Genomic DNA, 27,556 nt, shown 5'->3' with positions numbered 1-27,556 from the left:
TAACTGGGCGATGGGTTGCATGGCTGGCATTTGTTATTGCAAAGTACAGCTGTGCTTACATTGCTTCTGGAGGAGGAGGAGTTCCTCCGGATGGCAGGGCTTTCTTGGGACCTTTCCTTCCCTATCAGCCAGGCTGCTGTAAGCAGCGTGTAAAGGGAGACTGCTAAAAGCCGTGAACTCGTCTGAAAAGGCATGGCTTGCTTCTCTTTCACTTCCCTCCTCTGGACATGGCTCCAATATGAAGCTGATATTTATGTGTTTATAACGTATACTCACAGGGGTGGCTGGAAAACACTTCAGGCACCGCGATCTGGTCAGTGCTTGTCCCAGGAGTGGTTTGAATCCAGCCTCACACTCTCCCATGAATATCTGGAGGGCCGTTGGATTCTCTCGTGCTTATGAGGCTTGTCGATAACTCACCATAACTTTTTTTGGCTTGTTCTGGAAGCTGGCAATTGAGCTTTGCTTCCAGAAAGCTTGAGTTGTTACTCCTGGGTTTAGCTAGCAAATATAAACGAGGGTTCAAGTTAGTTTACTTATCCATAAAAGATACGCTTTATTTTTTACAGCTATATATACACGTGTGTGTGTGTTTGCGCACACACATAAAAAAGAAATATGGGCTGTTCCCTTGGCCTCATCCCACTTTCCATGAAAAGAGTGTTCCCCTGGAAGCTGTAGCCGTTCACGTCTCGCAATCTGCCACCTGTCAAAGCAATCTAAGATTTACTAGTGACAACTGAGTGCTAATGCCTGCCATCCTTGCCCTGCAAATAGCCCATGCATTCCCAGTCCCCTGGCTCTTACGTCAGCTCTCCTCCCCACGATTAGTTCAATCCCAGCCAGTCACCCAGTGGCCATTTGGAGTGATTCACTCTTAGAAGCGCATATCTTCGACACTCACTAAAACTTCAGGGGGAAAATGAGTCATTTCATGTTATAGAAAGTCATATCTTGCCCTCGGTATTTCTATGTATACATGAGCGATAATCATTTATTTTTAGATAAATTTCTCCAATATAAATGCTGCTTGCTTCGATAAAGGTCGCCTTGAGAGCCACATGCTAATATTCGGCTTATTGCACGAACGCTGCAATACATTATTTATTTATTCATTCACTCACTCATCCGCAGCAGTGCAGTGGGATGACAGGGAGCTATAGCAGGAGCTCATTGTTGGGAGTCAGCCTGGAGACAGGGCCCCTGTTGCTAGGCTTATCTGTTGAAATGTGCTTTCAATAGTGCAGTGAAATCATCTCCTCTCTGGCACTTTCTTGCTGGTTTAATCACTTGGGTCTGCCTCCTCGACTGTCCGGTGATGAGTGTTTTCAGGACTCAAGGTCAGAAAACGCTGGCTTTTCAGGGAGGACCGTCGGACCATGTCTTTGTCATGGTGTCCTGGAGAAGCCCGGGGCCTTGTTCGGTCTCGTCACCATCCCAACAAGCCAGCGTTGCACTTGTGGGTGGGCCTGGTGTTGGTCCGGGTGTTGTGTCGTGCCGGTGCCACCCGCAGCAGCTTTGTGTTGGGACCTGTGGCAGTTTGGGGTCCTGCCACTCCTGACATTGCACCGACGTAGCTGAGCTGCCGTGCCCTCTGGACGGTAGGCCTCACTTTTCACACAACTCCCAGACACGGCAGAGCTCCTGCCCTGGGGCAGCTTGGTCTCACCTCGTCCAGTGTCCCCTGTGGAGGTTTATCCCTTGCCCCAGCAGTTCCCGAGGGACTGGAGCAAGCACAAAACCTCCACCGTCTCCTGAAGACATCTGTGGAGAAAGGAAGGGGATATCATCTGGACATGAGAGCCATGTCAGGGCCCTGCCGACCGGGAAGCAGGACAGCTTCCCACCATATTTAAACATCTTCAAGAAAAGGTCTCTTGAGTTTTATATGCATATGTGTGTTTATATTATAAATAATGTAAAAAATGGTGTTTAAAAATCCAGATGAATAGCTACGTGTCCCAGGGGGACGATTACTGAATTGTTGGTTTGTTCACTCCCAGGGAGGGGCAGTCAGTTGAGCTGCCTCATGTGCCAAGCTTGGCCCATGCCTTTCTCATTTGAGCCTCCTGCCCTGTGGCACACATCTGGGGGGAAATCCCAAAGCCTTTGCCCTTCCCCATGGATGTGTTCCTCTCCTCTCCTCTCCTCTCCTCTCCTCTCCTCTCCTCTCCTCTCCTCTCCTCTCCTCTCCTCTCCTCTCCTCTCCTCTCCTCTCCTCTCCTCTCCTCTCCTCTCTCTCCTCTCCTCTCCTCTCCTCTCCTCTCCTCTCCTCTCCTCTCCTCTCCTCTCCTCTCCTCTCCAGCCCAAGGACAGAAGCACAGCATAAAACACAGCCCAAAACGTGACTCTCCCTCCTCCCCATCCTCCAGCAGTTAAATATGATTTTGGATGTAAACTATCCAGATTAAAGAGATATCTGGGATATTTTACCATCATGCTGGCTCCCAAGTTCAGTAAACACTATAAATCACGGGGCCAGATACAGCTCTGACTGAACTTTCACATCAAACTTTAGCTGGATGTTGAAATAAGGTGACATACCGATTTCAAGAGTTCTGACTTATCCCCTATTGGTGTTTATGTAAAGAGAGTTCAATGCGTGGTCTTATCCCTGCATCCCGGAGATACTGCCAAATGTTTCTCAAAGCGATGTTTTCCTGCTCTGTCTTGTGCCGGTCAGCAAATCTCCAGGAGGAGAACGGGTCTCAGACAGCATCTGTGTAGGAGCTGTTTGAGCACCGATGTTATCATTTTGGCTCAGGGTGACAGAACAAAATTATCAGAAAACTAAGTAACAGGCTCATTGTCTGCTCTATTTGAAATCATTTCTGGCAAATAACCGTATCACAGGCAGAAGACCAGACGTCTTTGTGTGGCAGAACAGAGCTGTGTAATGAATACGCGCAGTAAGGATGTAGGACCCGAGTGAGAATCAAGTCTGCGAGACGTCTGTCTACTTACAGTCAGGCTTTCTTGCTCCCTGCAGAGAACAGATGGAAATCCAAGGGAAAAGACAGACAGTGTAAGATAGGAGAGGTGCGCCCCAGATCTGACATTCAGTAGTTTGACCATTTTTACTGCAGCAGCACAACACATTCTGAGCTGGCGTAGCAGAGGAAGTAAGGCGAGTGCTTTGCATACCTCCGTTAGGACATATTTATGTTTTATGTGACTGGATGACATTAAACAGTGGTTCTCATCTCTTTCTGTAGCTGTGAAAGCTGGCAGGGTTCATGCTTCACTAGACCTGCTGGAGTCAACACATCAGCGAGGATGTCTTTGTTGTTTGGCAGCCGTGGCCGAAGAAATTACCAAACCAGATGGAGCCGTGCAGTGCCTCTTGGTATTTTCCCTGCCTGCGGCTCAGCTGCAAAACATGCTCTCCCATCCTGCTTCTCCTACGTTTTTGACAGAGACAAAAAACTTTTCGAGGCTTTTTAATGGCTCCATTCATAGTCTTCAATTTTTTTTAAATCCTTTGTCCTCACTTTGCTTGACCTTTGTACGGTGGAAGACTTTGGATTTTATCCTTCAGGTCCTAAAATCAAGCATGACAGCTTTTGGTTGAACAGTGCCCTGTTAGGACAGTTTTGCCTCTCTAGATGTAAAGACATCAAGAAATGGGGATTGCACAGTGTCCCTTGGTAATGAGCTCCTTGATTGATTGCTCTCACTATTAGATGCCTGCTAGCACAATGTTTTTCTGAATTCAGTTTCCATCTGCTTGTCTTACACCTCCCTCGCCTGCTTTGTTAAAAAACATCTCCACTTTATCCGGCTTCCTTGGCGAGGCACCTGGGCACTTGCCTTTGACTGGCAGAGTAGAAATCCTGACTGAGCTGTTAATCAATGTCCACCTGCAATGGGCATTAGACGGGGACCTCTAAAAAAACTAATTTCTTCCACATCCTTGGTGGTGGAGGATGTTCAGCATCTCTCAGGCAACCTGGGCACTCTGGATGATCCCTTCATGTAAATGCTGTTTACTGGCACGTGGGCATTCCTGTCCCTGCCAACCAAAGGGCTGTCGCGTTATATCAGCCATGTTAGGGGCTGCTTCTTGGCCACACAGCCGCCTCTTTGAAGGTAATTTGGGAACCCTGGGCATAGTGCAGAGGATTTGCTGGGGATAGTTTAATGGAGTCATATGAGGGAAATGAAAGGAGGGAAAGAGGACAGTACATGCCTAGAAATTATTCATGTTATTTATTTGTGGTGTTGCCTTTTTTTTTTTTTTTTAAATTAAAGCAACCCCTGACAGCCTTTTATTTACAAAGAAACATCATGTACTTATCAACAGCAGGAACACAGAACTGTTTGTTGAGCTGCGGCATTTTTAGCTCCTGCTCCCCTGCGCTGCTGATGAGACATTGAGAAATAGTTGTTTAGTGGCCTTAGAGTTGTGTAAATCATTTTAGTCAACAAACTTGGCTGCTCTTTCGAGTTAATGTGCCCTTAAAATGTAACAACATTAGACTATTTGTTTTTGCAACGTTAATCTAAGTACTTTTACTTATAAACAAGAAGCATCTACAAAAAGGAGTCTGCAAAGCACGGCACACAAGTCCAGAGTGTGCAACAGTGTGCCCTGCACAGTGCCAGCCCTTCCTGGGGAGATCACCGTCCTGCTGAACTCTGTGGAAGTGTTTCCATTCGCTTCAGCATAATCAAGATCTGGCACAGCAAGAAAACAAGCTCTGGGTGTCAGCACACTCTACCTCTCCCAGACGTACAGAGGTGCATTTTGGCCCTTTGACAGCGTACATTTTATAATTAAAAAAAAAATATATTTTATTCATGTAAATCACAAGTGGCTCCTTGAGTCCACAGAGAGAAAACGAAGATGCAGATCCCCACAGCTCTCCCATCAGGTCAGAGCCCCCTTTCTCCCATCAGTGAGAGCTACCTATGCCACGGAAGCATGTCAGCAGCTTTCCTGCTGTACAGAGTCTGTCTTGTATTTTGCAGCTTGAACTTCACTCTTTTTTCCTATTAAAGCCCTGCTGGGAGTATTCAGTCATGCAAAGTCGTTAAAGGCAGTGGCAAGGTTTCTTATTGACTTCAGTGGAGTTTGGATCGAGGCCATTTAATTAAGCCACAGAAAAACTGTTTTGCTGTCGTATCTTTTCCTGGTTTAACAATGTTACCCGGATAGGGTCGTATAACCTCCATCCTATGTGGCTAATAAAAATGGCAGCAAAAGCGGCTGGCTGAATAGCCAGTGCCTGAATAGTTGCTGAAAGGTTGTTGCTGTTATTGGTCGAATCGTTTGTTGCCACTTCAACACTTTTTTTTTCTTTCTTTTTGTTGGCAAAGCACCCTGTAACTTTCCCTTTTACTTGGGTGACTGAGCTTTGCCATCTGACATCGTGGCGACACAGGCTGCGTTTATACACCTCTGAAAGAACGGTCTTTGGATGAGCTGTACCCTGTTCCCCACCCGTCTTTTACCTCCGTTCTGCACACTGGACTTCTCTGGCAGGAACCACGAAGAGGCTGGTACGGGCCAGAGGAGAAGCTCCTGACCCTGACGTAAAAACTCACGCAGCCTCCTGTATTGTAGCTATCAGCTATCGTGGTCCCTGACTGCAGCTGGCTTCTCTCAAGTGCGTTTCCCCACAGTGATAACAACCGGCTTCTGATATGAGGACTCAAACGCTTCAGAGGAGCCCCAGCTCCTCTTTGAAAAACACTCAGTATCGCTCCCTCCTCCTGCGACGCTCATCCCAGGTGTTGCTGAGCTCCCAGACACCCGGGCAGAGGCAGCCTGAGAAGAGACCTGCTCGCAAGCAAAGGGCCGCAGGAGGAGGAAGGAAAGACCTGGAGGACCTGTGACGTCCTCTCACACCTTGCACAGACGGTCTGCTTAGGGTTGCCTTCTGAGTCACCCTCCGCAGCACAAAGGCGCAAAGAGGCTTTTGGAGAGGCTTTTCCTTTGTGCCGCCAGCCTCGGTGAGCGGCCGGACCTCCTTCCTTTGGGGCCGCCTCCTCTCTGGGAGGATGTCTCGGGACTTTGGCTCCCGGAGCAGAGCAGGGAAACAAAAGCAGAAACCGAACAGGGAAATCTATTTCCCATGGAAAACCATCAGAAGGAAAGGTTGCCAAGCCCATCCCTACTGTCCCTCAGTGACTGTAAGGATGAGGATAAGGCAGTGAGTTTCGTGTGAGGAAAAATAAAGGCCAGAAGCTTGGGAGGACATCTGAGGGATGCCTTCAGATAAACAGCAGGTAGCGGAAAGGGGCGGGCATCACCTTAAATAATGCAGACTCCAGAGGAAGGAGAGAGAAAATTTGGAGAGGGGGTAACAGGGGCGACTGAGGGTGAAGGTGCTCAGAGCATGGACTGCTGGGGTGGACGTGGGGAAGAAGAGTGAGCAGCCCTTGCAAAGGAAACGGCACGAGGTGGATTAGCAACGGGCTGGATGCGGAGGGATGACTCAGTAGTGATGCCTCCACTAGGAGAGTGGCGAGGGGGAGTCTCGAAATGCTAGTGCAGGGAGGAAGAGGCCGGGCATAGGTGCAAGAAGGAAGGAGGAGAGAATGAATGCAATAAGACCTTCTGGTGGGAAAAAAAAAAAATAAAAAAAAAAATCTCCCTGCCCAAAACTGTAAGCAAATGAATTCAGAGCTATTCACGGCAATGACATCAATTCTTTGCTCCAGAAACAGCAATGGGAATAAGGGGAGAAAGTGGGAGGAAAAAGAGGAAATGAAGGAAATTAATTTTTGGCAGTAAAATTCATCATGAGCACTTAGGTATTTCTGGAAATGTTATTCCAAATTTCCCAAGCAGCGCGGGCCGTGGTTCAACGAGACGGTAAATCAGTTTTCAGGGCACTTAGCACCACTGCCCCCAGATCACACGAAGCAGCACGCTGCTGTTCTCAGTCCCCCCTCTGCTGCTTCGTGTTGAGCAGCCAGCGCGTTTCTGGATGGGCTGGCGCTGTTACGGCAGCGGGCTGCGTGCTCCGTCAGGTGCTGCGTGTCCTCCTGCAGCGGGCGCGGAGCCAGCGTGACGGAGCCAAGCCGTGCAGATGCTGGACCCTGCGTTGAAGATAATTCAACGAGCGAGCGTGGACACTCCGGTTCACCGCCGTCCGGCCAGGGGAACGGCTGGCGCAGAGGGTTTTTTGGTGATGGGTTTTCTGGAAGCCTATTGGTCCCCAGCTTTTGTTGAAATAAATGGGTTGGGAGATGGGGGTCTTCTGGAAACCCCACTGGGTGTCTTTAAAATGTTTCTCCGAGTGCCTGGTTCCCGTCGCCTCCACAGGCTCAAGCATCTCTTTACCCCGTGGCCATGCTTACCCGGGTTATCCCCTCCTGGGGATGCGTTTGTCTGGCAGCTTGTCCTCCAAGGGCTTCCCCGCACGCATGAGGAACGCAGCAGAGCCGCGGTGGTGCCTGAGCGCCATCCCTACCTGGCCAGCGTCCAGGGCTGTATGGGGCAGGAAAGTCCTCGTTTGCAGAGGCTGCAGCCCGTGCCCTGAAACCAGAAGTGACCTCCTGGCCTGCAAGAAGCGCTGTGGAGCCTGGCAGATGCTCACGTGGGGAAAGGAATTGCATCTTCAGCACCCAGCAGTGTGCGGGCAGCTTCGAGGCTTCCTTTGGCGATCCGTGGGTTTTGGAAATGGGCAGTACACTTTTTGGAGTGCTGTGCAAGCAGCAACGCGATCAAGGGCACCTTAGGGTAGAAGCTTAGCTGCTGCAAGAAGCTCCAAGGATGGCGTGGAGTACAGAGAAAGCACCTTCTTTTGAAGGATTTCCTGTCACGAATCTGAAAGGTTTCACACTTCCACAAGCCGAGGACCTTTAAAGAAGAATGTCAAGGCAGGAAAAGAAAGCCCCCCTAAATTGCTCTGGGAGGTGAGCCCGTAAGAGCCATCGCTGGTGCTACATCAACGTGACAGCACTGTAGGGTCAGGTGAGATCAGCCCTAATGGCATCCAACCGGGAGGACGCCTGGGGAGCTGGTGTGAAAGGAGCACTCTGAGCTACTCCTGCCTTCATCGGGGTCGGCCCCTGACAGCCAGGCACTGATTCAAAGAGCTTCCCTGCCCTGAATGGTCCTATAAATATATGTATTTTTTTTTAAAACAGTGAGGAAATGAATGGCCATGCTGAGGACTAAGTGCTCCTCACGCCTGACCTCAGGCACGCTGGCTTTGCCCCAGCCCGTGCCGGCTGCCGCCGAGGGCTCCTCTCCTGCTTTCTCCACGTGCTCCCCTCGCCCTTTCCCCCGCTCCCTTCTCCTCCCTCCTCTCCCCATGATGAAGCCATCCAAAACTCAGTTCCTGCTCTGGCATGGAGCAGGGAACAAGTGTTGAAATCCTGCTCCTTGCTTCTTTTCTCCGAAACGTAATTCTTGCTCGCTGGTCGCCTTATTCTCGGTATATCCCTGCTGGACCCCTCGCCCCTTTCCCCATTCCCAGCTGCTTGGAGATGTCCTTAAGGGACATGGAAGAAGACGTCAGTGCCAGAACAGCCTCCCAAGGGCTGGAAAAGGCCCTGAAGGCTCCTTGTTGGTGCCAGCTCCTCCCGGAGCAGCTGGAGCTGGCCGGCACGGGGCCAGGCACATCCCCTTTGTTCGCACCCACCAGCACAGGCTGCGGCTGATCCACGCGTGTGCACCCCACAAGCCTGCCCAGGGCTCCTGGGGAAACCCTTCAGTTGATGAAATGCTGTTCCTCATGTATTTTGTCTATTCCAACTCAGGATTTAAATACTGAAACAGATATCACAACAAATTTCAGCAGGATCTGTTCTTCTGGGTCTCAGCTTCTTCGCACCCCCAGCTGCTGTGTTCTCTAGAGCACGGCCATTTCCTTTGGGACCACACTTTGTGCCTTTTTTGATGTCTTTCTTTTGGACTCAGCCCGTGACAGGCTTTTAGCAAGATTCTTTCTTTGATAAGCTGTTTAGGCTTTTTTTCCATTGGGTTTTGCCCATGACAAAAGTGATTTACAATTGGGAATCCTTTTCTTGCCTGTTGTTTTTTTTTTTATCCTACGTTTCCTGCCTCTTGTCACCTTTATATTTAATTTCTGCTGGGCTGCCCTCTTTTATGTGTGCTTGCTGCTGCATCGGCCTCTTCAGTCAAGCTGACGTTCAGAAGTTTTGCTGGGAAAAAGCGATTATTTCCCAAACCAGGTTAGGTAGGCCAGGAAAAGCCACGTAGTAAGCAGAATTCGGACCCGCAGAAGAATACAGCTTATTTCATTCGGGGAAGACATTAAAATAAATCTTCCAAATCACCCCCTTCCACATAAAAGCTCAGCCTCCTTTAGGAGCCGTCGCTGACATAAATCAGGCAGCTTAGCTGCTGGTAGGGGCTCTGCAGAGCAGACAAGAGCTCCTCAGCACTCAGGCACAGCACCGTGTGCCTGCTGGTCTCTGTGAAGGAGCTCTTGCTGGCGGTGAAGGAGATTCCTCCCTCCCCTTTAACTATTCCTCCAAGAAAATGCTAATCTGAGTATGTTTTTAGAAGTGTGCTGTCTTTGCAAAGTCTAACATTTGGACAGATCTCTTCCTCTAAGGCAGGAGGTGACATTTTACTCATGAAACACTTCACGCAACCCTGTCTTTTCCTTAATGGCTTGCCATAAAACATGTTAATCGCTTGCAGAACTGCATTTCTGTCACCACTACAGCTAAGATGAACACGGCCCAGTGTCACGGTAATATAATGTTGTACCTGTCCTAAAACCAGACCTCAGAAAAAGTGTTAAAATATCTAACGGGCTGAGCAGGGTGCAGTAGGAGAGACGGGGCCTGCAGGAGCTCACCCGCTCAGACGGGAAGGTCATGATGATGGGGCCCAAAACTGGATGCTATGTGAAGCAGCCCTTCTGCAAGCTATCTCAAGCCCTGAGCGGAGGCTGGGCACTGCATAAAGGCTGCTGCTGTCGATATTTGGGTGCTGGAGAAGAGCCCAACTCTGTGGGTGCAGACCAAGCTCTGTCATTGCACCTCACTTCACCCAGCCTTTAAAGTGGGATAACAACAGCTGCTCATCTCCCAGCAAGATGGCGTTGGCTGTGTTTGGGTAATGTTTTAGGCAGGAAGTCTGAACACGCTTGGGGAAGCTCCGTTTAATTGCTTATGGACTTAAATATAGCGAGTGTTTGTTGTTGTTTTTTTTTTTTTTCCCAGTGTTCTTACTGCATCTGCTAGCCTGGAAAACCTGCCCCCCCCCTCACATGCACTGGCAACAGGGGACTGGTCTTTGACTCACATGCACTGGCAACTGGTCTTTGACTCGCAAGGGTGCAAACCAGAAGCCTCTCCTTCAGCTGAGCGGAGGTGTGTGATTGCCAGCCCTTTGTAAGCGAGAGGACGCTCGCTGCAGACTGTTGTGATTTGCAGAGCAAAAACATAGAGCTTAGTCATCAAAAACCGGGGTTAGTCATCACGAGCAATCTACCTTCCTCTGAAAAATCTAAGGAGGGATAAAAGTTTGGTGAGGTTTACAGGGCATTAAAAAAAAAACCACGGCTACCACAATTGCCGGCATTAATTCTCATCAGGTAGCCTTCCTTCCCCGTTTGATGCAGAGACGTACAGTTTCATGTCTGTCGCCAAACGCTTTAGCTCTGGTGCCCATAAAAGTTTTCTGCTGTAACTGTCTTGTTATCGGACCATCAATGTCCTGACACTTCCTAGTGATTAATCCTGCGTTGAAATGAAATTGAGTTTCCATATATTTGGCAGAATGACCCCAGGACTTCCTATTTGGGGAATACAAAGAATAAGGCATCTGCAGCCTACAGGAAGCCAGAGTCCCTGATTTCCTGCAGAGGCAGAACAAGAACAAACAGGGAACACATATTTCACAGCGGCAGTCGAAAGCGCACGTAAGAGCCCTGGCGGCCCCCATGATGAAAACAATTAGAAGGGGGAACATCCCTGGTCCCGAAATTATTTGTGGGTGTTTTGTTACATACACAATATGCCATTAGAAAATGGTTGTAGTTCAAGTTAATGCTTTTTCCAGGTGACTATTAAACTTTCCCTCGGCATATGTCTTATGCTTTGCATCAGCAAGATTGTGCTTGTAAAGCAAGTGGGTTTTACATTGCTACTTGCTGCGCTAGGCTCTCTAAATCCCTTTGTGCTTAGGAAAACACGGTGACATTTTCTTTGACAGCTCTTTAAATGAGCCCGGCCAGATTCGGGCTGATGTAAACTCCAGCGAAAGGGGCAGGAGGAGGTGATAACGCAGCAAATGCTATCTGTCACCTAGGACCGGCTTGGAGTGGAAGGCACAGGGCAAAGTGGAGGCACCAGCCTGCCTTCTGGGGACGTGCAGCACAGCCTCCCGAGAAGAGAGGCACTGCTGCCTCTACAGAGCGACTTGGCGGCTCTACACCCACAAAATGAAACGCTTCAAAATGCTTCCAAATTGCTGGTTACGTCTTGCTCTAATGGGCATCATCGACTTAAAATTAGACCTCTATCTGAATAATACTTCTACCTGAATATATGCGCTTGTGTGCCTGCGTGTGTATTTATAAATGTGCGTGTGTGTGCACAGACAGAGAAAAACCTGTTCTGGCCACCCGCTACATCGTGGAGCTCATCTTGGTTGTTGTAGTGTATTTACTTAGCGTGTTGACAGAGCTTTTTCAGGTGTCTCGTGCTCCTTCAGCACGGCCAGTTTTCCCAGAGTCCATGGTTCTGTTGCTGGTTCTTCTCATAACAAATTGCCTTATTCCTATCCTACACAGGTGCCACATCACCACAACCTCTGTGCCTACGATTATCTTGCTTCCTACAGTTTTGCATCAGCAGAGCCCTTTTCAGTGCTTCCTCACCTGAACTGGAGTGAAAGATGGGAGACCTAGGTGCTGTGTGGTGTCAGGTTCGGTGTGCTTCCATGGGGAAAGGTTGGGGCTGCCCTCGTTCTGCAGGCAGAAAAGGAACAAGTGAGATTCCCTGGAAAGGTGCTTAACTCTGGGCGTTTTTAATAAACGTCTCTCTAGAAACAAAATGCAAACTGTTGCTCTCCTTTAAACCACGCCTTTGGAAGGCGGACTGGTTTTGAAGCTCTAAACCTGAGAGAAGACTCAGTTTCCTACAACAACATTTTTCTGAAAAGGCATCTTTAACTTCTTCCCTGAGATGTTCCCCTTGGAGCGGATATTTCTGTAGCTGATTTCTGAAAATATCAAATGCAAGAGGAATGCAGGTTGCGGCTCACAGGTCCTTACTGGGATGATATTGAGAAAATCGTGTCATATCAAGCACATCCCAAGATAAACGCAGAGCTTTTTGAGTGAACTAAGGACAAATTTATGCCACAAAATGCAGCTTGCCACTGAAATGCCAGAGGCAGTGGGAATCAAAGCTGGTCCGCCCATGTGACACAGGTCCTGGATGCAGTCTGGACATATTGACTTGGCCGCTGATTGGGGTTAACGAGCCCTTTTCTTAATTGATGCTCTTGTCATGTGGACTTGGTTTCCCCCTCAGTCTGGTAAAAGGCTCAAGGAGTACCTGTTTGTGCTGAAGTCTGGAGGGTGCTGGGGACACAGCCGGGAGCAAGAGCATCCGCAGTGCGAGACGGGATCCACAAGGCTCTCACGACACTCTTCCGCATCTGCAGGGAGCTGGGCTGCACGGCCTCGTCACTTTCTTCTCAGCTCCGAGTTTTACAAGGCACCATGTGTCCCTGTGTCTGGCAGAGGGCTAGCCGAGTCTCTCCCAGTTATTCTGGAATTGGAAAAGTACAGACACATTTGTGCAGTGCTGCCAGGCCCTGTGATTCTGTATGCCTTGCAATATTTGATTTTTGTGCTCTCAGCTTTTGCTCCCAGATGAATTTAATGGAATTCTTGTTTACATTAGCAAACAAGAAGGAAGAAAAAAAAAAAAAAAGAAAAAAAAGCACCCCAGGTGTCTGGTCTGCCTGGCAAAAAGGAGAGTGGGGACCCATGACACAGGCCCGTGCCCCAGCTGTTAGCGCTGGGCTGGGACACGTCACCCCCCCGAAAGCTGTGGTTCCATCACTGAACTATAGATACTGTCGTAAATAACCCCTGCTCGATAAATCAGACTATAAAATGACTGCTGTTCTCTCTCGCTGCAGTCCACCCCCGTCCGTGCATTATCTCATCATCCCTTTCTCTTACAATAATTGCGCTTCCCTGCTGACAGCTGCTGGTGGTTTTCCACTCTTCCAGGGGAAAGCCTTCAGGGAGAGTGCTCGGCGATCTTCCCTGGGGAGAGCCCGGTGGAGACACCAGGGATGCCCTGTAGGATCTTTCCCCAGCACACGTGGGGTGGTGGACAGGCCCCCAAGCTGCACGGTGTGGGAGCCACGGCTGCATGCCCCGTGCTGCACGGGATCTAGGCACCTCCACCATTGTCAGCAAGGGACAGCCCTTGCCCACCAGGATGGGCTAGGGCTCTCCACCATCCCTTCCAGGCTTGCTCCTCCATGTGTGTGAGTTACCACTCCAGATGACCTCCGTTAGCAAACCCTCTGAGCAGCCCCACGGCCAGGCACACCACCCCGGCTAACCCCAAACATGGTACCCTATCTTCCACAGCCCTGGGATCATCCTTATCACAGCAACACTTCATTTTTGGTCAAAGGGAGTGCTAGCCCTCATGGGGGCACCTTGAAGACAGTGATTCTTTAAGGGAAAGGTTGCTGGTTTGCAACTATATACAAACTCAGATTATCTTCTTCAGCGAGTTTCTACTTTTATCTTTCTATTTCCTCTCAAAACCCACCGTTGTGAGTGAATCAGAGACACGAGGCAGATCTGGAGATGAAGAAGTCGTTCTGCTGCTGCCTCTCTTGGTCAAACACCATTCCTCCTCTGATCACATCAGTTGCCTCTCCTGCCTGTCTTGCTGGCACCAGGCTCTCCTGCTGGGGCTCCCAGGCTTCATGTGACGAGAAGCAGTAGCTACCTGTGGCACTGCTGTGGCTACTCTGTTTGCTTCTGTAAGCCGTAGGGTAGTAAAGCATCTCAAGATGCTGTTTCCGTGTGAGCAACTGGAAGTGGCTGTAAAGCTGCGTGTGGCTTTGATGAAATCCAGGCATCTGAGCTCCACTGCTTCACTTCTGAAAAGGGGTAACCCTGTGGAAGTTATCATCACCGGCTTCTAATGTGCATTGCAAATGGGAAATGCCGTATTCTTCTCAGTGGTGTGACTCTACTGATGTAATCATTAACAAAGAATTTCGTCAAAATCACTCTTGTGTTACAAAGGTGTGAGTGATCAGAGAATCCGCCTGATATGGCAGAAATGATAAAGTTTTCCTGATGCAGCACATAAAGAGCCAAGCGAGTATTGTCTTTCTTTACACCTTTTCTATCCCAACATAACTCCATTATTTCGACAATTACAGGAGGGGTGTGGATCTCCCGGGAGTAATTTCACCTTTATGGTTCTTGAAATTGATGACACATGTGCATTTCCAGCAGCTCAGCTGTGACAGTTCAGCAAAAATTAGTTCTACACAGAGCTGATGAAACCGCACGTACAAGGGTCATTAACAGGCAGCGAGCAGTCAGTTCTTGTTTGCATAGTTTCAGAGACTGTTTGGAGTTGGAAACCCATAAATGAGTGATAAGATCCTTTGAGGAAAGAGATTGTTCAGCTTTCTATCCTTGGCCAATCTCAAGCCCGAGTGAGGACTGTGGTGGCAAGCAGCTTTCGCGGGGTATCTCCGGTTGGTCCCCTGCTTGGTGGCACAGAGGAGATCAGCCCAGAGGAAGGCCTGATCTTGTCGCAAGAGATATTTTCACCTCCCTCCTTGTTCCTCTCAGTCAGTCCCTCTTGCGTAGACTCTGTGACTGTATCTATTGTATTGATCTTATGCCCCTTGGGTCTGAAAAGAAGTTGGGATTTTCTGCTTACAGTTAGGAATGGGTGGATCACTTCAAAACTTTTATCCTAGAAAAATGCATTCCAGGAGCAAAAGACATTGCTGGATCTTGTGTGAGGTTTCATGCAGTTTATACAATGCCTGATACAAATAAAAAGTGTTTGAGTACGGAAACTTCTGGTCTGCACTGTAGGTTTGGCTGCTAGAGAGCCCTTCTGTGCTTCAAAGCTTTTCTAAGATGTCAAACATTTTGAGTTAATTAGGGTTAGGAGCTGTTTCGCTGTTTGAATTTCTGACAGCAGAGAGTTAAATAAAGCTTTGCTTACAAAGTCTTTCACTTAGAAATACACACAAAGCTGTTCAGTGTTAATTCCCACGTTTGCTTTAAGGCTTGCGGGAAGGCATTTTCTCTCTTCTCAATCTTTATGAAAGAGCTCCTCCAGGTCTTTATTTGCCTTTCTTTCACAGCAGAGTTTGTCTAGGCTTGGTGGGGATTGTGCTAGCTTTGCCATCAAGTCTGTAGGAAGACAAATAAAACACTTTCTAGGTGTGTGCCAGCTCCTCAGGATGATGGCTAACAGAGGGGTGGAGATTAAAATTTACTAGCGGTACTGGTATGATTTATGGGTTTGCAGCTGTCTTCTGGCAGAGCATTCAGAGAGAATATTAAGAAAGATGCAACACTTTCAAATTGAAAAAAAGGATCCAGGACTGTGATGTGAGTTAAATGATGGTGTCTTTGCCAGGTTTATCCCTGAATTTTTCACTAGCGCCATAAGAATTTTATGGAAAAGATCTACAGCCCTTCTTTATTATTAGGGAAAAGACACTAAAACTCAAAAAGAAAAATGCCTCCTGGGGAAATGTGAGTAAGCTCACTCCTCTATGCCATCTAATGGGTCAATCAGGATATCCTGGGCCTCTAAAACAGATACACTTTCTCTTCCCGTGGCCTACCATTTGGGACTGCAGAAAGGCAAGTCTCACTCCCACTCTAATGAAGGAAAGCACTCGGCTAGTCCCAGCTGGTGTCCCTCACCCCACCAGGAGGCTACGTGACCGCAGCCCAACACCTTGCGGGAAGCCTCCTCGAGGTAGTCCCCAGCGGCTCTGGCAGCTCCTCCTCTCTCCCGTGACCACATGCCAGCACGTGGCCTTTTGCACAAGCGGCTGCCACTCGTCCGTGCCTGCAGAAGGAGCTGCCCCATCCCTGCACCCTGCTGTGATTGCCACAGCGCAGGGTTTCCGCCAGGCAGGCCACTCGTCTGCTGCTGGAGGCTGCGCTCCAAGGGTTCCTGGTGGCTGAGAGCTCAGCCTCCTACAGCAGCCCCCAGACCTCGCCAGGCCATGGCCTCGGTCCCATGTATGGCTTACAAACCGGTTGTGACTGCTGAGGAGGTACAAGGGGATTTGCATGTCTCCTTTGAGACGTCTTTACCCCAAGGCGCTGCCTTGGTTGGGTTGGAGATCCAGGCTGTGACCTGGCATCTCCCGCTGACTGACCGGAGGCATCTGTCCCTGTCCCACCACATGAGAGGACATTTTCCGTCGTGTTTTGATCAGGCATTCCAAGGGCACTGTGGACAAAAAGAAGATGAGACAGAACTGGGGACCACATCAGCCGGTGAGTCACACAGGGGATATTTGAAACGGGTCGGCCCCCTCACTTACACATCCTGTCTGAGGGGCATGTTCAGCTCTTCACAAAGTGTCTGTCCCATGGTAAGGCAGGAGAACAAATTATGGGCACCCTGCTTTATCAGCCTTAGCCTTTTCAATCACGATGATCTAATTAAATGAGGTTTTCCAAGAAGCAGCTGATTTCCACAAAAAAAAAATAAATTACTGGAAGCCTGGCCCAGAAATGAGAAGTCACTCAAAGATGTGGCAGAGTGAATGCGTTGTCTGCAAATAAAGACTGTTTTCAGCTGGAATGTCCAGAACTAGTTCTTAAAATATTTAAATGGAATTTCAAGGATAAAGCTTAAGATTTTGCTAGGATGTAGAACATTCCTCCTCTGTTTGCCTTTTTATTTAAATAATCACTGAATGAGATACTAAGGTCTTGCCTCAACTGGAAAAAAATGCAGTAAAATGTTTTATATCAGAGTAGCAAAGCAGGCAGCTTTGAGCAGACACTACTATGTGACACTGGAGTCTTATATTGATCTAACTTATGCCTCTTGGGAATAGCTCACATTTAAAATGAAATCTAAAAGGTCATATTTTATACTGGAATAGGGGCACTTACATAGAGAAGAGATCATGGTGTAACTGCGCTGCATACCTGGCTGCTAATGCTATACCTACCTGCAGAACTTATGTTATATGTAACTGTTAGTACTTCCCTATGCGGACAAGGTCTTTGAGATTGCATGAAGGAGTAATTCCAGATTTAAATTTTGCCACAACCGCAGGCTTGAGGCTTCTTCATATGCGTAAGGGGTCAGGCCCTCATCTGGGGTAAGCTGATGCCACTCTATTGATTTCAGAAAAGCTAAACCAATTTACAGCAGATGAGAATCTGCTGCAGATTTCCCAGCTGCCCTATCAAAAATCTTCTCAGATCATTGACTGAGGGAAAAAAAAAAGGTCTCGCCTGATTTCAAAGAACATAATAGACCTTTAATTTAATTGGCTTAATTTTATTGGCAGCTATTGTATGATGAAATGAAAACAGATGATCTGAATGAACAAGGAAAGGTTAGATGGGAGTAACCCATTAGCAAATATCAGGGCATCATCCTATTGTCCTCATTTAATAAAGGAATGGGTCAGTAAGTACAATCATAAACATTTTTACATTTTAGTGAAGATTTATTTGACATCATTACTAGCAGAGATGGATTCTTGGAAGAGCAGATGATAAAACAGTCTAGCAGACGAGAAGCTAGCTCCTTTATCTGGCATGAAATGGCACATCTTTACAGATTGTCCTGTTTAATTTCACCTTTTATAGCAGCTGAGCTATTACTTCAGATTGCTGTGGGATATTTGATATTTTTTAACATTCCTTTGATCATTTTTCTTTACCTGCAGCTTCTACTGCCTGTTCTGAGTGACCTCTGCATAGATGTAACTTGATGTACATCATACTTGAGAGAGAAAGACTAAGAAAGGGAAATGAGTTTCTTCTCAAGAGTTTGATCCTGTGTAAAGCTTCAGGTCCAAAGTTTATGATCATTTAACATCCAACTGCATCAGTGCTCAGACAACACAGGATACAGCTCAGCTTGCCAGGACCTCCATGGGCATGTTATTGAACCATATTGTTGTGGTCACCATCCTGCTTCACTCCCAGGTCTCCCACCTTTCTCCCAGCCCTCAGCATTGCCTCTGGGTGCTGCTGAGCTCTGCCAATCGTTCTTGCCAGCTCCTGAATTAACAGGACCAGGCTGAACATGATGCGGGGCAGGTGGTGTCCCTGAGGAACTCCTGGAAGGGCCATCAAGGTGGGCAGTGGACATGGGGCACCATGGAGCGGGCCAACAAAGCAGTTTACCTGCAGTCTTTCAGGTCTGAAAGTGATGCATTGGTTTGGAAACCTGACCACCACGTTAGGCCTTTTCTCAAGAAGCAGCTTCTCCCAGTGCCTTCTCATCATGACATGTATTAAATGGTCCTACCTCACACGTTGCAAAACCAGGCTTTCAGCTGTCTGTGGCTTGCTGGAAGTCTGTCCAAACAGGATTTAAGAGCATCACTGAAATCTCATCCAAGGACAAGAGTACCCTGAGGGAGAGAACAAATATCACATGCTGTGGAAGAAAGAAAATTCAGATCAGATGCAGGGAACAAAAGTGATTCCCCACTTAATTCTTTGCCTGCATAACTCGCCAGTGGTGGACACCATTTGTGCAGGAGCAGAGGAATTTTAAACAAAAGGCTGCCCAGACCTACCTTGAAAACAAAACTTTTGTGGATCCCTACCTGCAAATAAATGCAGGTTTGCACTAAAATCGTAGTGTTTTCTTTACTTTAGCAGGACTTGGTGAGAGCTAAGAAATGTATGGATGCAGCTACTTTCTGTGTTTGTGCCTGCTGGGGGTAGATCAGGCCCCGGAGGCACAAGGCCTGCAGGCTCAGCCTTGCTGCAAAGATGAAAATGGCCGCCCCGACCTGGCTGGGGCAAGCCAGTGTCACACCAGCTCAGCACGGGGTGCCACCAAGCCCCAGAGGGGCTCCCCGAGGAGGACTTACCAGAAAGGGCCACCCTGTTATCAGGGGGGTCCTCTTTCCTGTCACAGCACCCCTGTGGGTCTGCCACGGGGCGGTGTGGAGACTGTTGGGGTTTCCGCTCTGATTCCTTCTCGCCACTCTCCCCATCTTCACTGAATTGCTCAAAGCTGGCTCTGCGCTTTCAAGGCACCGTCCCCAGCCAAGCCTGAGGGCCAAAAAGACACGTCTGCTATTGATAATAGAGAGTGTTACCGACATGGCAGTACAGTGACACCGCCTGAGCTGGGCTTGACCACCACAGAGCTGATGACGCAGCAGCAGTTTGTTTTTCTACTGCTCCTGCCCTTTCTCCCAGTGTGCTCCCCTTGGGCTCCAACTAAAAAGAGATGAATAAATGAAGATTATCCTGGGAAACCTTTCCTTGGTGAAATTTCTCATTTTTGTCCGCAAGAGACCCTCTTGCAGGTTTGAATTAGGGCAGTGCAGGATCAGGCCTGCTTGCCGAGGAGGGCGTCCTGGGCGCAGGGTGGGCTCCACAGAGGAAGGCTGTTCCCCACACTGCACCGCGGGATGGAGGAAAATCAGCTTGTATCTTAACATGTTTGGCCTGGCAGGCATTTCAAAGGCTTCTCCTCTGAATCAGGGCTGCAGGCACTGCCTACATTTCCTTTTCGCAGAAATTGGCAGGTTGAGCTATGCTAAATTCCCTAATCCTGTTTATCTGCTACCTCCTTCCCAAGAGGCACAAGGCTCCAGTGGCCTCTTTGAGCTTTCCTCTATGCAGTTACCAGAGTTATATTTGCCTGTTTGAAGGCCAAACACAGCCAGGACAAGGTAATGGCTGTCTGGGGCCCTCGGCACTCCAGAATTTGGCATATCATTGGGCAGTAATGAAGGCAAAAATGATAGCACTGTGCTCCTTTTTTTCTTTCCTGGAAAAATAAATTCCACAGCAAATTACTTGTGTCCAGGGCAGATGTTAGGCATGTAAAAATAACCCATTGCCCAGGCCTATGAGCAGCAAACTGATGACTTAAGGGAGGAGCTGGTCATGCTGTCCCTTGCCTTTCCCCTACTGCCCTGCTGGTGCCGTGCTGTCCTGATGGGACAGCAGGAGGGCTGGCTGTGCTGGGATGAGGCTGCAGGCAGTGGAGCCTAGGGAACCTCTTTTCTGGGCCATAATCTTGGTCTCGGTGCTGTTTGGTGTGGGGACGCTGCTCTGTGCTGTCCCATCTGCTGAACTTTGTATCCCCAAAGGGAAGCAGAAAATAAATTACGGCTGTCCTTAACCTTTGCACAGGGAAGTTCGCTTCTGTGCTTGCCAGGGAAGAGCGCTGAGCTGGTCCTCAGGGTTTCTGCTCAAGGCCAGGTGCCCGCTGGGGCAGAGGGGCACTGGTGGGTGATGGGGCCTGGGTGGGCTGGTGGGAGTGGGCCGGGTCACACAGACACCAAGTCAGGCACTGTGCCTCACGGGTGGAGGAAGAGCAAGAACAGCATGAAGGAGGAGGAGCGAGGAAAGGTCTCCCTTGTGGGGCACTACACAAGCTCTGCGCCACGAGGAGTGATGCCCACCTCCAGGGTCACCAGCCCTCCATGCAGCAGGTGGCTGTTGGCCAAGGCACGTGGAAGCTGCTGGGGCAGTGGTGTCTCACCCCTCTTCCCTCCTGGCCTACAGGAACTCTGTGCACGCATCCCTCACTCCATGAGCTCCTCAGCCAGGGTCCAAGTGAGGGAGCATGGGTGCTAAAAACTTAGCAAAGTTTGCGTGTGGGTATTGACTGGGCAGGGATCCTGGCTGGGTGTGATTCACCTTCCTTCCCCCTCAAGGGAGGTGCATTTGGGAACCTATCACCGGACTGGTAGCAGCTCTGCAAAACACTGACTGTCTTCTTGTGGGGCTAAATGAGGAGGCTACCTCAAGCACGTTTCTAAAATCAGCCTCTTTCTCTTATTTACGACATTATTTTGCGTAATGAGCGCTGCTCGTGAGCCTGTTCTCTGGGATGGCATACTGAAGGACCATATGTCACGGTTTGGACTGCCAGCACATCAACATTGCAATCATTTGCAGACTGTTTTATATTTCTTTGAGTTGGGAATCTGTGTAATTAGCTCCCCAGAACAGCCGGGGAGAGGAAATGCAGTCTGTTATTTAGGCAGAATTAACATCCTTGTTCTCCGTATTGTGATCCTTAGTTTCCTAGCGCTGCTGCCAGAGTGGTGAAGAGATCAGTGTTGAGATATTCGTTCCTTGATCCTGCCTTCCTTGCAAAACTATTTCTGCTGCTATGCTAGGCTCTCCTGAGGTTCCACGGACTGGTACAAGGCGTGCTGGTGCTGTAACTAATAAATGCGCACTGCAAGTTGCACTGAAAGATTTGTAGTCACCAGCAGAGTTTTCAGCAAAAGGAAAAGCCCCAAAACACTTATGCTCACCACAAGCACATCGTTTTGCTGCTGTTTACCACATTTTTCTCCAGCCTCCCAGCAGGGTCCTGCTAGAATATCCTACCCTTTGTGCTTCAGACCTGATAAATAAATCTTTACTGACCTGCTGTGGCAGAAGCCATCTATGAATATGATAGTGGGGAAAAGTTACATTATTTTAGTAGGTTAACAAGCCTGCTTGGGCTTCTTCCCTGTCAGCACTTGGCCTGCTGCCAGGCATGTGATTGTCGTGTTACGCTTTCCATTTCTATTCTGCCGCTTTATGCAGGCTGATTGTTAGCTCTGCTTATAAACAGCCAGAAAACAGGAGGAGAGCACTCTTGTGAAATAGCTCCCACTCTGCCCTGGGTGGAAAGGGGAGGCAGGTGTGTGCAGATCCGCTGGGGGGGCGGATGGTTAGGGCTCGGGGCAGTGCCTCAGCACAAGCACTGACCTAACTCAAGGGCATCATTCGATGTACGTGCCTACAAAAGGAGAGCTTGCTTTGTGTCATTAAATAGAGTATGTCTCCCAAACACATTACTAGCAAGTGTTTCCAGTGCTCAGTTGGCCTCGATGTCTAAGACAACCTTGGCCAGAGTTTTTCCTGGTGCTGGGACACCTCCCTCTGTCTCTTTCTTCTTCACCCCTGCACTGGCTTGAGCACAAGTTCTCTGTTGCTTGGTAAATGGTGAGTTGAGGTCAAACAAAGAAGCGTGGCCAGCAGGCCAAGAGAGCTGATTCTTCCCCTCTGCTCTGCTCTTGTGAGACCCCACCTGGGGCACTGCGTTCAGCTCTGGGGCCCCCAGCAAAAGAAGGACATGGAAGTATTAGAACAAGACCAGAGGAGGGCCACAAAGATGCTCAAGGGGCTGGAGCACCTCTCCTGTGAAGACAGGCTGAGGGATCTGGGGTTGTTCAGCCTGGAGAAGAGAAGGCTCTGGGGAGACATTATAGTGGCCGTCCAGTACCTAAAAGGGCCTGCAGGAAAGCTGGGGAGGGTTTCTTTGTCAGGGAGTGCAGCGATAGGACAAGGGGTAAAGGCTTTAAACTAAAAGAGGGTAGGTTTAGATTAGATATAAGGATGAAATTCTTTACTCAGAGGGCAGTGAGGCGCTGGGACGGGCTGCCCAGAGAAGCTGTGGGTGCCCCATCCCTGGAGGTGCTCAAGGCCAGGCTGGATGGGGCTTTGGGCAGCCTGGTCTGGTGGGAGGTGTCCCTGCCCATGGCAGGGGGGTGGAACCAGGTGGTCTTTAAGGTCCCTTCCAACCCAACCCAGTCTGTGGTCCTGTGGTTCCATGATTCTATGGTCCCTCAAGCACAAGTAGGATAAATCCTCTTCTCTGTCTAGCCAAGGCAGCTCTTACAGGAATGAAGCCATCTTTGATATTCCGCTCAGTAAATTCAATCAAAATTGGCCAGGAGGTTCAAAAGCTATTAAAGTCAGGGAGGAAGGGGATCAGAAGGGTTGTTCTGTTTCCATAAGAAAACAGGCAAGAAGGTGTGTGAGTTACAGAAAAGGAATGGAAATGATGAGGTGCAATATTAGCATGTTATAGCTTATCCTCCCTTCCATTTTCAGACAGCCTGGCTGGGTTTCGGTAGCTGGCCTGCAGCTGACCCTCTGACATTTAGCGTTTTGCTATATTGACAATGCTTCTGCAGATTTAATATCATTTTGGCCCCGCTCCTGCTGACACTGTGGCAGCAGCACTGGGCCCTGGATGTCGGCAGGCCCCACCTCTCCTTTTGCTTGTCTTTCTGCTGCATTTTGCCTCGCCAACCTCAGTGCCGGGTGGTTTGCTATGGATGCATTCAGCTCCTTTTCTCTCCCTTGTGTTGCCTGCTGTGTGTGGTTCATAATCCTGAGGTGTTTCACTCTGCCTTTGAGATACTTTTCTGTTCTCGCTGGTTGCCTGATTCAGTCCAGAGGTGGTTTGGGGAGCTTGAAGCAGTCATTTCTACTGCTCCTACAATTCCCTCCATCAGCCACCATCCTGGTTTTGGCCCACCTCTTTTCCATTTTGCTGCCACTTGACCACAAAAAAAGTTGTGGGTGGCTATACAACCAGCTAGCAGTTTGACTCCTGACAAGGCCCAGGAAAGAATTTGACTCCATTTTAGTCAGGAACGTGACTGATCAGTTTAACAGAAACAGGAATTGTTTGCTCTGACCCAGAAGAAAGCATTGCGTTTGGAGGCTGGGTGGAAGGCAGGAAGACCTTGTGATGTGTTAATTTGCTCCATCAGAACCTGCTTGGATGGTTGCAAGGTTTTGATAAGATTTTGTGAACTGGGATGCCATTAATACCTACTGGTAGGTTGCCATGAGCCTGAAGGTTTTTTGTCTTCTGTCTTAAGTCTTTTAAGACAAATAAGTCTTTTGTGAAGTTGCTGTAATTCTGTGAATATACGTAAGAAAGGAGTTGATATTTTACCAAGAACACAAGGCCAACTCCAGCATGCTTCAGAATATGTGCAAATTAGTATAGAAAATAGATATTTGGGGTCCTAGAAGGGTATGCTTGTTTCTGGGCTTTTCCCCGGATGATACCCTTTACAGCCTGTTGGTTGTCTTGCTCTGCCAAGCAAAGAAGGCTGTGAGCACAGACTAGATAACAACTCGTTAATGCATTTGTTTTGTGGAAAAGACCCTTTGGCTTAGCAGCTAAAGTTCTCTCTCTTCCTTTGACTTCTGCTGGGGTAAGCCTGTGACTTTCTGCAATCATTTTTATCTGTCTGTCAAACATTGAACCTAGAAAGCATTACTGGAGAGCATTAATTAAGCTTTATCTAATCTCCAGCTAATGGTCAACAAACAGACTTTCTCATTACGGGTGTTCCTTGAGTTTACATGCTCCACAGCACGGCTTCTCCTCCTGGGCAGAAAGGTGTTCCCCGGTGATTTTGTGGTGCACGTTTTGGGAGAAATCCATCCCCTCCTTACAGTGTGTTTGTGTCAACTGTAACATCTCTCTAAGCCTGTTTTCTCAGGAAATGTGGGTGCCAGAAAAGGTCTGTTCAGAGAGCACAACATCCTCCAAGCATCCACAGGGCCTGACACCTGAAGTAAAGTGCTTGTTTCATAAGATCTAGTCCTATTCTGCATTTTTAGATTTCCCTCCTTTCTGCATCCACTTGCCCAACCCGGTGCCTCTTTGAGGAGGGCATGGATTTCCATCTCCATCACACCCAAGCTGGAAAATGTTACTAAACCCACGTCTTCCACGGTGTTGTTTAAACAGAGTTGTGGGTCTCTAGGACTGGTCAAGACTGGAGTTAGTTTGCTATTTTGCAGGCAGTGTAGGCCAGATGAACTTTTGAAGAGGAATTGAATGAAAGACAAGAAATTATGTAGTGACAAAACATATACACAGCATATGTACAGTGGCTGCCATACGTGTTTTCAATGGTTATCAAGCTGCTATGAAAATTGTTTTCATTAAAATGAAAACCCGCCAGGACATTATGTTTTCACAAAAAGATTCTTATTTTTTATTCCTGCGGCAGTCTCACCTGTTGGTCATACCTGAACCCATTCCAGCCTGATTGTAGGTCAAAGGGAGAGTTTTGAAGGATCTGGTTAACCCACGTCTTCTCATCATTTCTGTTTCAGTGAGACAAAGGCACCTAGACTTTTCCTGGTTCTAGAGCTAGAAGTTAGCAGCCCTGGTCCAGGAATAGGGATAGGGAGAAAATAAAAGGAAATGTGCAATAGAAGGGTGCTAAGAGATACTGAAGGGTGAGGGACACTGAAACCTCCAGGCTCAGCAGGAGGTACATCGCCTCCTTTCAAGGTGTTTTCACCCTTGAAATCTTCCATGGGAAGAAATGCAGAAGGAAAATCCTTTTCAAATGTACATGACAAGATGCCAGCAAGTGGCAGCAGCTCTCTGTGTGACAAAGAGACTGTCCACATCTCACATCAGCTGCTTGCTCAGCTGTTTGCCTGAAAACCGAGCAACAAAACACGTCCAAATCACAAGCTCTTCTGGCACTGCTGGAATAACAGCCCAGCACTGACCTGAGGGGCTTCAAGAGGTGAGCTGGAAGCTGCTGGAGGACTTCTGCTCTGGTCCCCTTGTGGAGAGGCCCAAGGGGACAGAGCAGTGCAGAGGAAAGGAGAAATGTGGGGTTTAGGAAACACGGAATTCCTTTTTTTTTTTTTTTTGCAGGAGGAGCCCCCATTGCTATTCTGGTTTCTCTGTGTCTTCAATCATCAAATGAAGCTTTTGTCTTTTGATAGGGCAAGGAGGAAAGTAATGTACAATAGCTGTTCTGACAGCCCGGCACACCCCACTTCAGTGGTTTAAAGCTTTCTTTGTACTGGATTTGTTCTTCTAGTGCTAATGACCAGGTTGCCATAAATAGGCACTAAATAGGTCTGGACACAGTAAAGGGAAGTGTAGGTCAACGTTAGCTCTTGTGTTGTCCTTCAGATCTCTGTATCAAAGACATTCACAAAGAAAGGGAAGGTGCATTTTCAAATTCTGCCCCTTTTAGATATCGAGGGGGAAACTGAGTCATGAAAAAGTGGCATGACTGCGAGTCACACAGCATTTTCTTGTCAAAGCAGGATGGGGATGAGCAGAGACATGAGCTCCAAACAGCAAGGCATCACCCTATGGGGCAAAATTAAGCCCCCATTGAAACCGTAGGTTACTGGATGGGTGAGGGACACAAAGTCATCTCATGGAGGTTGGCAACTGGAAGGGCACAGCTCTCTGATTTTTAAGCCATGCACGCTAACTCGAACCAGATGGAGAGGACACAAATGTGACTGGTTGTATCCGTGGGGGCACTGCCAGGCACTGCCACTGTCTGCCAGCCCCCCGTGGGTCTACATTTAGCCTGCAGCAACTTAGGAAAGACCCAGAGGGGAGGAAAGAGCAAGAGAAGTTGTCCTGCAAGGGATGTCAGCTGCTATTCGCCACCCTCAGGGGGTCAAGCTCACTTTACATGGGTCTGGTGTTTGTGAAACACCCTGCGCCGGATGCCCAGACCCGGAGCACCCTGTTCCTCCCCTCTTTCTAAGAAACGAGCCCTCCCTCTCTGTGCTCCCTGCTCAGCACCTCCCTGCTGGGAATGCCACTGCTGCTGGGCACTTGGGTGACATCTGCCCTGCGTGGCGAGCAGCTGAGCCTGATCAAAGTTCTCCGGAGCAAGGCAGATGCGGTGTCACGTACAAAAACCCGCTTTCCAACTAGGGCAGGCTGGTGTGGAGCCCAGGGCATGACCTTTTCTGCGTGGCATGCTCCCATGTAATGTGACCGCGCTGCCAGGCGGCGTTGCGACAGGGCTTGCTGGCCTTTGAGTTGTGCAGGCGTCCGGGATGTTGCATTCCTCCCCCGGACCAAGAGACCGCTGGTAAACCACACCGGATGCCAACCAAACCGGGCTATTCTTCGTGTTATGTTGCTTCAGATGCAAGATTTTGACCTCAACTCACTTTTCTTTTTGAAAAGGGAGCTTGTTTCTTAGGGAAGACTGATTTGGTCCTGAGGTTTTGGGATAAATCTGGTATGAATCCACCCATTATTCTTTGGTGCTGCCCATCCTTCCCACCCGAACAGGGCAACTGCTGTAGTGGCTGGGCTACTCGTCTGTCAGCCAGGTAGGGAGTCTGAGCCACGTTCTGTGCTCCTGCGCAGCCTCTTGGGCAGCTGTCCCAGATCAGGGACGCTTCTGGGATGCAGGCTGTGTACCCAGTGTAAATCAGTTCACCACACACGGGTAAACAGCTCTGTCCTTTAGCACATCAGCTCAAGTGGGAGACAGTCCGGTGTGAAGCCCTTGCACTAAGATGAAATCACTTCTTTTCCAGTATCTCCCTTCACCCTAATCCTAATTATTCTGGCTTGAGCCTGTGCTAGCCTGTAAAGAGGGGGAGACACCAAGAGGTGGAAAATCAGCTCTGAATCTGTTTCTGCTGCAAGAATCAGGTCCCTGGCTTCTCATCCTCAGCAGAGTTCTTGATAGTGATACAAAACAGCAACATTTCTTCCCCCTAATTGCCCTGCCTACACTTTGGACTGTAACAAAAACAGGTTTGCTTTGGGTGTTAGAGAAACAAGATGGAAATGACAGTGTCTTTGCTAGAAATTTAAA

The 27,556-nt window shown here is 48.7% G+C and overlaps 1 protein-coding gene and 1 long non-coding RNA gene across 4 annotated transcripts in view; one reads left to right on the top strand and one right to left on the bottom strand.

Moving 5' to 3' along the window:
* Positions 1 to 10,182, top strand: part of HSF2BP (heat shock transcription factor 2 binding protein) — a 62,631-nt gene extending 52,449 nt beyond the window's left edge. For all 3 annotated transcript variants that reach the window (XR_010825697.1, XR_010825696.1, XR_010825695.1), the window contains one exon: positions 3,216 to 10,182. The gene's annotated coding sequence lies outside the window, so the exon portion shown is untranslated. The remainder of the gene's footprint in view (positions 1 to 3,215) is intronic.
* On the bottom strand, positions 8,918 to 18,780 carry LOC106036039 (uncharacterized). The gene is made up of 2 exons (XR_001207069.3): positions 13,738 to 18,780; positions 8,918 to 12,711 (listed from the first exon to the last, which is right to left on the bottom strand). It is a non-coding gene; the product is annotated as an uncharacterized lncRNA (long non-coding RNA).
* Positions 18,781 to 27,556: the final 8,776 nt, after the last annotated feature.

The sequence above is a fragment of the Anser cygnoides genome, chromosome 1 (assembly GCF_040182565.1).
Source record: "Anser cygnoides isolate HZ-2024a breed goose chromosome 1, Taihu_goose_T2T_genome, whole genome shotgun sequence".
Classification (NCBI taxonomy): Eukaryota; Metazoa; Chordata; class Aves; order Anseriformes; family Anatidae; genus Anser; species Anser cygnoides.
Note: the sequence above shows the minus strand (reverse complement) of the source record. Positions and strands in the feature narration are given on the sequence as shown.